Source organism: Pleurodeles waltl, chromosome 7 (genome assembly GCF_031143425.1).
Source record: "Pleurodeles waltl isolate 20211129_DDA chromosome 7, aPleWal1.hap1.20221129, whole genome shotgun sequence".
Taxonomy (NCBI): Eukaryota; Metazoa; Chordata; class Amphibia; order Caudata; family Salamandridae; genus Pleurodeles; species Pleurodeles waltl.
This window is the reverse complement of record NC_090446.1, coordinates 130726000-130736478: the sequence shown is the minus strand read 5'-3', so window position 1 is coordinate 130736478 and position 10479 is coordinate 130726000.

Sequence of the window (10479 nt, the reverse complement as noted above, 5' to 3'; positions counted from 1 at the left end):
CTGTGGGTGGTTGGAAGTCTGCCATGATATTAGTTACAGGAGATTACAGTGTCTTTCCACGAGCTCTGCAGGAGCCCGTGTTGATGCGTGGGCAGTAGGGCTACTATTCTCTCAGTTGCCTGCACGTGTGTGCTCGGGGGTAGCATCCAATAGCTGCATTTCCGATGATGAACAGTAGTTCTTCTAAGTCCCAATATTGAGTATGCCAGGCGGTATCAGGGAATCCGATTGAAGCAGGCACCTGGACAGATTCCTAGAGATTGTTGGCTGCGTGGGGTGTGACCACAGGGGCCCTTAGTAGAATTGTTGAGGTACTGGATTTCTCCATGTCTGAAGCCTTTGCCAAAGTGTGTTCTTCTTGGATGGCTGTGAAAGAGTTTGCCGTGTGTTGAGTAGTTTGAAGCAAGGATTTGGGCTGTTCCTCTGTAACCTTGGCCATGGTGGGTTTTGCTGTGGACCCGTCACAGCACCTCTGCTGCCACCTTCTTCTGCCATGGTTGAGCCAGACCTCTGGCATGGACCCAAGTCCAAGCATCCTCTGGTGTTGCAAAAACATAGGCATTCGTGCCATTTTCCACCCGGAGTTTTACTGGGAATAGTAGAGCATACTTGACGTTGTGGTCACAAAGTCGTTGTTTGACTTTAGTGTATGAGCTCCGCATCGTCTGTACTTCTGGGATGAAATCAGGATAAGCAGCTTTTGGAAGCATCTTCCAATTTCCTTGGCCACTTGGTCCTGAAATGTTGGAGCACCAGGTCACGATCTCGGTAATTGAGAAGGTGGGCAATAAATGGTCTGGGCAGGAGCCACATGGAGAAGGCCTGCCTGGGATTCTATGTGCTTTTGCTATCAAGAAGAATTTGGTAACTCGGTCCCCAAGCACAGTGTCTGTAAGCCATTGTGCTAGAAAAAGCTGCGCACTCGGGCCTTCTGCTTTTTCGGGGAATCCCATGAAATGGACATTATTGCGCCTTGAGTGGCCCTCCGCTCTACGGAGCAGTGAGGCCACTTCTGCGCTCAGACTTTTCATCTGCAGCTCCTCTTGGACTGTGGGACGCATGGCTACAATAGAGGATTCAGTTTCTCCTACCCTTTCAGATAAAGTTTGGTGATCCGCACACAGTAAATTGACGTCTTGAGCCACTGCGTCAATTTTACCTTCTAGGGAGGATTTAGTGTCCAGTTTGGCCCGCAGGACCCTTTCAAATTGAGTGGAGTGTTTATGAAGTGTGGGCTCCAATTGTTGAAGGACGGCTGTGGTGTCATTGGGGACTGTGGAGTGGGAGTTGGGGTCTCAATCATAGCCACAGTGGGCTTTGTTGATTTTGGCTTCACAATTGTGTCCCTCAATTGTAGGTTGCATTGAGGTGTGGTGTGCACCCTCGGTGCTAATAATGGGCCCAGCAGTAGTGAGAATGGATCTTAACTGGAGTTTCCAGTGTAGGCCAGTATTAGTTAGGTGGACTCGAGCACTATGTGTTGGTAATGTCTTGCCCTAATGGCTGTGAGGCAGCTTGGGCAGCGAGACTTCCGACAGGAAAGTGGTGGCAGTTCCATCCCTGCTTTGAGGCCTGCCATGCGTGTGTGGGAACCAGCAGGGCGCCCAGCGGGGGACCTGTGCAGCAGACACCCAGGATCCCCCACCATCTGTCCCGGGCATGGAGTCTCCACCCACCCTCGCGGAAACCCCCCCCAAGTACGTATGTTGGGAGCAGCTCTCAGTTCAGTGATCCAATCACTCCCCAAATGAGTGCGCCCACCGGTCCTCTATGCCCTCTATAAGTGCGGGCTTCTGGTGGTATACCAGCACTCTGAATGCAGGCTCGACGAGCCTATAGGTTGATGGGCTGGTGTGGTGGCACCAGTTGGGACCTCCGGATGCCGCAATTGCCGCCGGGTAGAGTTGGCACAGTCCGCTTGCGGTACTAATATCTGTCGCGCGCTGCGGTTCACCGGCAGACCTGCCGATGGTGTACAGGATGGTCCAGGGGCCCAGGTAGGGCACAGGCCCAACTTGCGAGCCACAGAGTGCCCCGCTGTGGGTAGTGGTAGTCAGTGGGTAGTAAGATTTGCCTCCTGGTCTCGGCTGCCAAGCAGAGCAGGCAGGGAGGTCCTGCGTCCTGGGCAGTAACCCCTGCTTCAGACGTCTTCCAGGAGCCCAGCGTCCTCGGGGGCCACAGTGCGCGTGCAGCGGGCACCTGCCTCCCGCTACCTTGCACCAACTTGGGATCAGTGGTGCCTCTCCTCTGCCACCTGCGTGTGGCCCCTCAGTGCAGGCCGCGGCCTTTGTTAGGCCGTCAGGCTGGCTCTGCTCAGCTCACGGGGCCGCACCACGTCGGTCGCTGCCCCGTGTGCACCTAAGGTCCCTCCTGCAGTGTGGGAGGTCGGGAGCCCGGCCCTCTCCTGGAGGCCTTCCGGTCAGCGCCGCAGTCACGTCCGCGGGCGCCCCCGACTGCAGGGATGGCTCCCGACCACACATCGCCCTCCGCCCCGGGCAGAGCACCGGGGTGCTGCCAGGTGCTGGCGCGTCGCGGGATCAGCGAGGGGGAGCTGGATGGGGCAGATTCAGTAAGATAAGCGCTCGGCCGAACGAGGAGCTCTAAGTTACGCATCTGTACTTGCTACAATCCTGGCCACGCCCCCTGAGCATGCTGTCTCATATGTAGTTGTCTATGTTATGTTATATAGCTGTTGTGTATGATGTGTTACGCTATGTAATATGTGGCATCTGACTATGATATGTAGTTGATATGTGATGTAGCCGGCGTCTGTTATGTAGCACGTGGATGCTATGTTATGGAGCTGTCTGATATGTAATATGTAAGTGCTAATAAATATGTTGTGTAGCTGCTGTCCAGCTTGCTGCCGCTCGAGTAGTCTTTATACCGGAGCAGCAGCAAAATCAACGTGAAAGGGCGCACGTGCCTACTCATAGTGCCACTCTCCTTGAGTTGTCAGTGCTGCTCGTGTTACCGTCGATAAATTGCAGCATGAGCTTTGTGACGTGCATACTTTCCACCTGTTGGCGGAACTCCACGGAATCTTGCAAAGTTTTTATATAACTCCGCAGCATTCCGTGGAATGAAACTCACACGTTCTTCCGACCCCTAGAAACAGAGAGAGCACCGGCCTGTCAACGCCGGAGCTGTTAGATCTGCTCTTCATATCTATATTCAAACAAACGTGGACATAGAGACACCAAAAGCGGCAGCGACGCTGTGGGGATCCGCCCGCCGGACTCTATCCTGTCTCCTCATCCAGTGGTCGTTTCACAGGCATGAGCACCGCGAGGCCTCCTGAGATCAGCCCTGAGAAAATTCACAACTACAGCAGCCGAAGAGAGTCAGATAGATCTTTTATTAAATATGGCCGCCTTTGGCAGTGGCGGGCCGGCCTTTGGAGCTCGGCTGGGAGATTATTAGCAAGGACACCCACGCTGGCGGGGGCACAAGCATTGAGCGTGTGAGGGACTCAAAGTGGGAGAGGGCGCCTTTCCGGTCCAGTGGTATCAGGTTGTCAACAGGACCAGTGGTGGACTGACCGGCTAGGAACGTACAAGCTCAGGAAAATGTTGGTTTATGGGTTTGAAACTGCTTTGAACCCCGCTGCACTTAGCAAAATTAGGGAAAAAAACACGAATAACAACCGCTGTTCGCAAATCTAATGCATTATACCTACGGGAAGCTGCACGTGATAACATTCAAAGTTAACTACAAATGGGAAATGCGTCAGTGGAGATTCCCGGGGGAAGCTAGATGCAGTCCAGTCTTCCCCGGGGGTTTCACCAGAGGGGAATACTGCAGGACAGGGGTGGTAGGGTATGGTCAGAGGGAGTGTGGAGGGGTTGTTGGGGGCTCCTCTTCTGACTCCAGCACAGACCCCGGGTAGATTGATTGAGGGCAGGGCTATGGCTGCCATGATAGGACCGGTTGCACAGTGAGGGCCGTAGTTGGAAAGGTGGAGAGTCAGATGAGGGCCGGTCCACCCGTTGGGAGGAGTAAGGCTGAAGCACAGGTGAATGAAGATGGTTGGATAGGACGCCGGGAGCAGTTGAAAGAGATGGTGTTTGGAGTCCGATGGTTAAGGATTTGCTGAGGGATGTGGGTAATTGAGTGGGGGGTAAGGTACAAAGAATGCATAAAGCCTTATGGGAAAAGGAATGGTGGCAAGATCAAACAGGATACAGGTTCAGTATGTTAATGTTTAAGAAATGTTGTTTGGTTACATGTTACAGTGCTTGGGCAGTCCTGTCCTAATAAATGGTCTTTTTCACAATGTCTGGAGTCTGTACTGTGACTGCCTCATGAAGGCACGTGTTGAGACAAGTGTTGAGACAAGTTTTTCGTGTCCCGTTCATCCTGGGACAATGCTTAATTTCAACCATCGTCCACCAATTTTACTAGAAAGTTTAAATCTGAAGAACTTTTTTTGTGTGGAAAACAGGTTTGTTAGTATGCTGCAGAATTTACACATTGTGTATATTAACAAAAAGTTTTCGTCCTTATTGAAATTAGGGCCAGATGTATCAAAGGGTTTTACTCATTCTGTGTCTATGGGAAAATGCTTTAGTACATATGGCCCTTAGTTACTTTGAGATTTTCTATTTTCCTGAATTTCCAGACAGAGAGGAAGTTTGTAGAAGGAACAGAAAGAAGGGAGGCATTCTGAATCCAGTATAGTTAGATGCAGTAAGCGTGTGGGCGCTATTAATGCCCCTATCATGAGTGTGCTGGAGATTGGTGCAGGGATACCAGGGGACCCGAATCTACGATTCTGTCCAGTGCACTGACTCCAGATTCTGGAAAATGCAGCTTTCCTCCTCAGAATGGGCAATAACCGCACAGATCTGGTCATATTGGGTCCTTTTCCTTCAACTTCTTACTGATTTGGGGGAGAAAATCATTGGCATTTTCCGTCCGGAAGTTTTCAGCGGGAGGGCCGGTGCAGGTCGGGTGTCTGGGGGGGGGGGGGGGGGGGTGCCTGCTCCCCCATCTTGCTGCAAGCTTCAGGCGAGACAAGAGATGCTGTTGCCCGTAGCCCTGGCCACTGCAGCTGGTAAAATGAGGTGGTGGCTTTGGGCCTGAACTTGTCCTCTCCGGAGTTTCTGGATGCCGTACACTGGAATTACAGGCAGAAGAATTTAACATGGACTTATCCCTACAGGTGGGTGAGCCACTGAAACCTCGAGCCAGGCTCAAGCCAAAGTCCAGCTCTGGCTCTGCTCGAGTTCCTGTTAGAACCTCCAGGCCTACTGAGCCCAGCTTTCACGTGGCTTCCGCTTGACACCCTCGCTCTGCACCAGGAGTCTTCAAACTGGGGGGCCTCAAGTGATCCTAGGGGGCGCCAGGCTCTGGCCAAAAGAGGCATTATACAGATAACACTTCTGTTTTTTAAGCAGAAATACATTTATTGCATTTTAAAAAAGTTAACAGAACTTAACTGCAATGTTTAAATAAGTCTAGACATATTTAAACATAGCCAACTGAATAGGATAATTATGAAAAATTATGAGGGGGGCCTGGGGATTTTATTTTCCCCACTGGAGGGCCGCAGCATTAAAAAGTTTGAGGACCACTGCTCTACACTGATGCACAAAGAGTTAAAAACAAAACACTGACATTTGAGATTAAAAGGAGAGACACCTGGCTACTCATTTATTGGCTGATTTTAACAAAGTGAAAACAGAAAACCTAGAATAATTTTTGCATCCTGGCTTAATCAAACTGAGCGATTTTAGGCAAATATAGTTTATTCACCGATCCTCTTTTTTTCATTACCAGATAGGAAAGTACTTTCAAATACCTGAGTTCAGAATACCAGCTGTTCAAAAACCTATAGTGTTTGATTTAATAGACTGTTATGTTGCTCTGTATTATTCCGGGCCATATGAGGGTTTCACATGACCACTGCTCTGCCTCTTAGTTCACTAATGGCACTGTCCACAGGGTGGGGCAGCGACAGGAATGGTTCATGTTTTTAAAACCCTCACTTTTAATAAATACCTTTCAGCGCAGTGCTGTAGTATTAATGTCAAAACGTCCACATATTAAAGAAATACTTTTCTTCTAAATCTGAAGAGACTTTATAATTTGTCACGTTATGTTTGTGGTATGATTTACGTGGCAAACATTTTCAGGGCGTGGCTCGTGCATGGCCTCTAAGAGCTAAGCCTGGCCCATAGCTCGCCTCTGGTTCGGCTCTCCCTGTTAATTTGTTGGCTTGCCCACCTCTACTTATCACTCCAGATGTAAATCTGGCACTCATAATTTGGACTTCTGCATACAAAAGGGCAAGGGGGCCTTACAAAAGTTGTATGAAGGTGTGAATGTCCTGGCATTTGCACAAAGATGGTTTTTGAGACAGATGTGTGGGGAGGGCAGATGTACCACGGAGACAGAACTCTTGACATCAGCCCTCACATATGAGGCAGAAGAGAGATCTGCAGGAGGTTGAGGGACATGCTATCTATTTCAGTTAGTTTGCTTTCTACACGTTCAGGAATTTTTAAAATAAATACATCAAGTGCACCTTGATGGCACTTTTCTGATTATTTTTGCTGCGTACCAGGAAACATGAGTATCATTTTTCACCACTGTTTACACAGATTTTCCTTCTTTTTCTGCAGATATATGAAAATGCAGCAGGTTTTCTTGCATTTGTACATAGATTTGGACTGCCTTTACCTTATTTCTCACTGTGAACATCAACAACAAAAAAAACAGGCTTGCGGGCCGGTGTAAGTAAATGTCCTGTTATAAAGTGTTCAATGCCAGTAGTTAGAATATATGGCAAAATGCCCAGGATCGGTACTTGGCTTGGACGGCTAGGCTATGGTAATTAGATGCGTGCCTGGAATATCAACCCCTGAATATAGAGTGGACAGAACAGCGAGGACAAGAGGTGAGTTTAGATTATTTTAACCTAACTCCATAGATATGTACCTAAGCGACACATATAATCTTCATGGTATGCATACGTGGAGTTAGGAATAGTAAGTCTACACTTCCTATATACTCTTACCTCTCAATATTTTGTCACTTAATAATCTGTCCTTTATATTCTTTTATGACGCTATTCTGGGGGTCGATATTCAGTAGTACAATCGGTGAACTATACTGCATCCTAGGCTGGAATTGGCTGTGGCTGGGATTGAGGTGGGACCAGTCTGAGTTACTGTCAAAACCTCTCTGTGCTCCCTGCTGGGGCTGGGGCTGGGCCTGCTGTCAATTGGATCTGGCTGTTCCTCGTTGTGTGTGTCCTAAGCTGGGCTGTGGACAAGGTAAGCCAGGTAGATGTCTCAGCATTGCGGGCAAACCATGCTTTGGCTCCACCCTCATGTTGGTAGCCAAGAGCCCATGTTTTGACTGTGCAGAAGTTTTGTACTTTCATGGAAATGTGTGCTTCCCCTCCATAAGGCTGTGATTATTTTGTTTACTTATCCAGCTGCCAGAGCCAGTAGCATTATGGCAACCTGAGCTTGAACTTTCAGGGGCACACGCAGGTCATTGTAATGTGGTTAAAGTGCCTTAGATAAGTAGATAATGTACAATACTTGTTTTTCTCTGGCAGCAGCACAGATGGAAGGGGGGCAGTCATAAGGAATGTATTGCAGTCCTACCACGCTCTGCTTCCATTAGACTTCACAGTGCAGTCTTGTGCTTGAGAGCAGTATGGGTTGCCTAGGGCCACACAAATCTACATGGATTTTTAGGTCTGACATGATTGTGCAGCTATCGCTTCACCTTATGTGATCTACAATAAAGAGCTTTTAGTACTACTGAAAGAGGGGCCTAGTCTCCACCATTAAGTTGGTTACCCTCAGTACAGTCTCTGATTGGGTCAAATCTGTGTGGTTCAACAATAAATATTGCTTTTATTGCACTTTGTGCTTGTGTCAAAGCTTATAATCAATACAGCAACAATGAATTACTTATGGAGGCAAGGCAGTGATCCTGGCTATAGGCCTGATCTGTTAAATATGAGATGGTGTGATCAAAGCACAAGGCCTTACATCTTTAGTGTGAGAAGCATATGTTAAAATCTATAGGCATTTAAGTGTGTATTGTTATTACTCTATAAGGGCCTACAGATAGGTATTTTGTTTCATGGTAACTCACAGATTACCGTAGCAGGCACAGGTTTTGGTGTTGGTTATACCCAGGTACAAACCATGGATGTAGAAGGTTTGCTCTGTGAATATACTTGTTCGGCCCTCTTAGGAGAAATAGAATTTTGCTTAGCTAACTCTAACTTTGTAAGCCTTTCTAATTTTACGACTGTTTGCCTGATGGTTGTTCTGTGTAAAAGTTTATGCTCAATACTGTAGAAATGTAGGCCCGAGTTTGTTATGGTGACATGCTATATGCCGGATTAGTGCAGTAGGAAACGTTAAGTCCAGCGCCATAGGTCTGGTCTGCTTATTATGAAATGTTATGACAAAGGCAGTTTATCTAGCTCATTTATTGTGAAAACCATTTCTAAAAGCAAATACGTCTTTAGCAGTTGGTTGTTATCACACTGTGTTACTGACTAAAGGTTGATATTTAGTGTCATGTAATCTCACAGATTGCTGTAGTAGGCAATGGGTTTGTTGCTGGCCACCCACTCTGACAAACCCTGGGGGGTTTCACTATGATGATTCTTGATAGACCCTTTTGAGAGGGGTTGTATATTGTTTTGCCAACTGAAAGTTTGTATATATTTGTAATTTTTTAAAAGTGTGCCTGATAGTTGCATCTTCATGCACACTTCAGTAGGTCTGTGTTGTCTATAGTGTCAAGCCATTGGAAAAGGCTTGAGGCCTTATCGGTTCACTATGAAAAGTTACACAGGTACCTTAGGTGTGATCCTTTTATTAAGAAAACCTATTACAAATCAGGAAGGCCTTACTTAATATGAAAAGCATGTGCTGAAGGCAATAGGCCTTCAAGGGTGGATTAGTATTTCACTGTGGTAAAGCCTGTGTGGAGGTATTTTGTCATATGGACTCTCACAGATTCCCTTAGTAGACAGGGGTTTTAGAGTGGATGACCCACTGAAACAAACCATGGGTTAGATGATTTGCACTAGTGCACTATGGCAATCCTTATTATGCTCCATTATTAGTAATTATATATTGTTTTGACAACTATGTTTTGTACATATTTGTAGTTTTAGTACAGTATACATGATGGGTTGCCATATGAGACGGCTTATGACCAACACAGTAGGTCTGAATTGGTTATGATGACAAGTCAATGATAAAGGTTATAGTGAAAAGGTACGATAAAGGCAGTAGGCCTGAGATATTTATTGTGAAAACTATATGTAAAGTCAATAGGCATTTATGGATAGGTTGTTTTTTATGTGTTAAAGCCAACAGATTGGTATTTTGTTACATCAAATCTCACAGATTATTGCAGCAATAAAGGGTTTTTGTGCTGGTTTATCCCCTCTGACAAACCGTGGTTACAGAACATTTGCTCAATCAGAATCCTTATTAGGCCTTCTTAGGACGGATAGTATTTTACTTTGACAACTTTAATGTTGTATACCATGTAGTTGTATCATTGTGTACCTGTTGGGTGCCTTGTTGGAAAGCTTAAGCTCAGTGCAGGTGGTCTGAGCTGGTTAATGGTGATATGCCAACACTAACAGCTGGAGGCCTGATCCGTTCACTCAGAAAGAATATTTCTGATGCCGTAGGTCTGATCTTTTTAATTATGAAATGTTATGATAAATGTCATAGGCCTGACATATTGACTGAGAAAAGCATATGTTAAAGTCAATAGACTTTTAGGAGGGATTATTATTTCTTTGAATTAAGGTATTTTGTTACAATAAATGTCACAGATTACCGTAGTAGGGAATGATTTTGGTGTTGTTACTGCCTCTGACAGACCTCAGAAAATTTGCCCTTCAATAATTCTTTTGAGAATTTCCCATTAACTGCCTGCCAGGATCTTGTAATAAAAAATCATAAAATAATACATATATAAATTACGGAGGACTTGTATCCACTCTGTAGCTAAAATTCCCAGGTGTAGGAATTCCTTGGAATTTTGGTTGCTAAAAACTTTAATCCCATTTGACAAATCTCCACAAAACTTTCCAGACCTATTGCTTTTTCTACACTGGCAGAGAATGGAAAGGTTCACAGTGACTGGTCAAATGATAAAAGGAAGGAGTCCCAAGATGGGTTTTCCGGTCAATGCATTTTTCTCATTGACTTTTTTTATCTTGCGTAGAGTAAAAAAGGACTGAGCAGATTTAAGTGACATTTGCCAGGATTACACATTGTGGTGCACAGATAATCTTTTTGGTACTACATGTAAGTACGGTAAGTATTTTTTTTAATGAGAAGACATTTAAATGTAGTGCTATCAGTTGCAGTGGTATTTTCACAAAATGTCATAGTATTTCGTAGTATTTTGTGGAAGTACTGTGGTACATACCAATGACAAGTTTTTATGTGATTGGTTAATGACTGCCTTTACAAC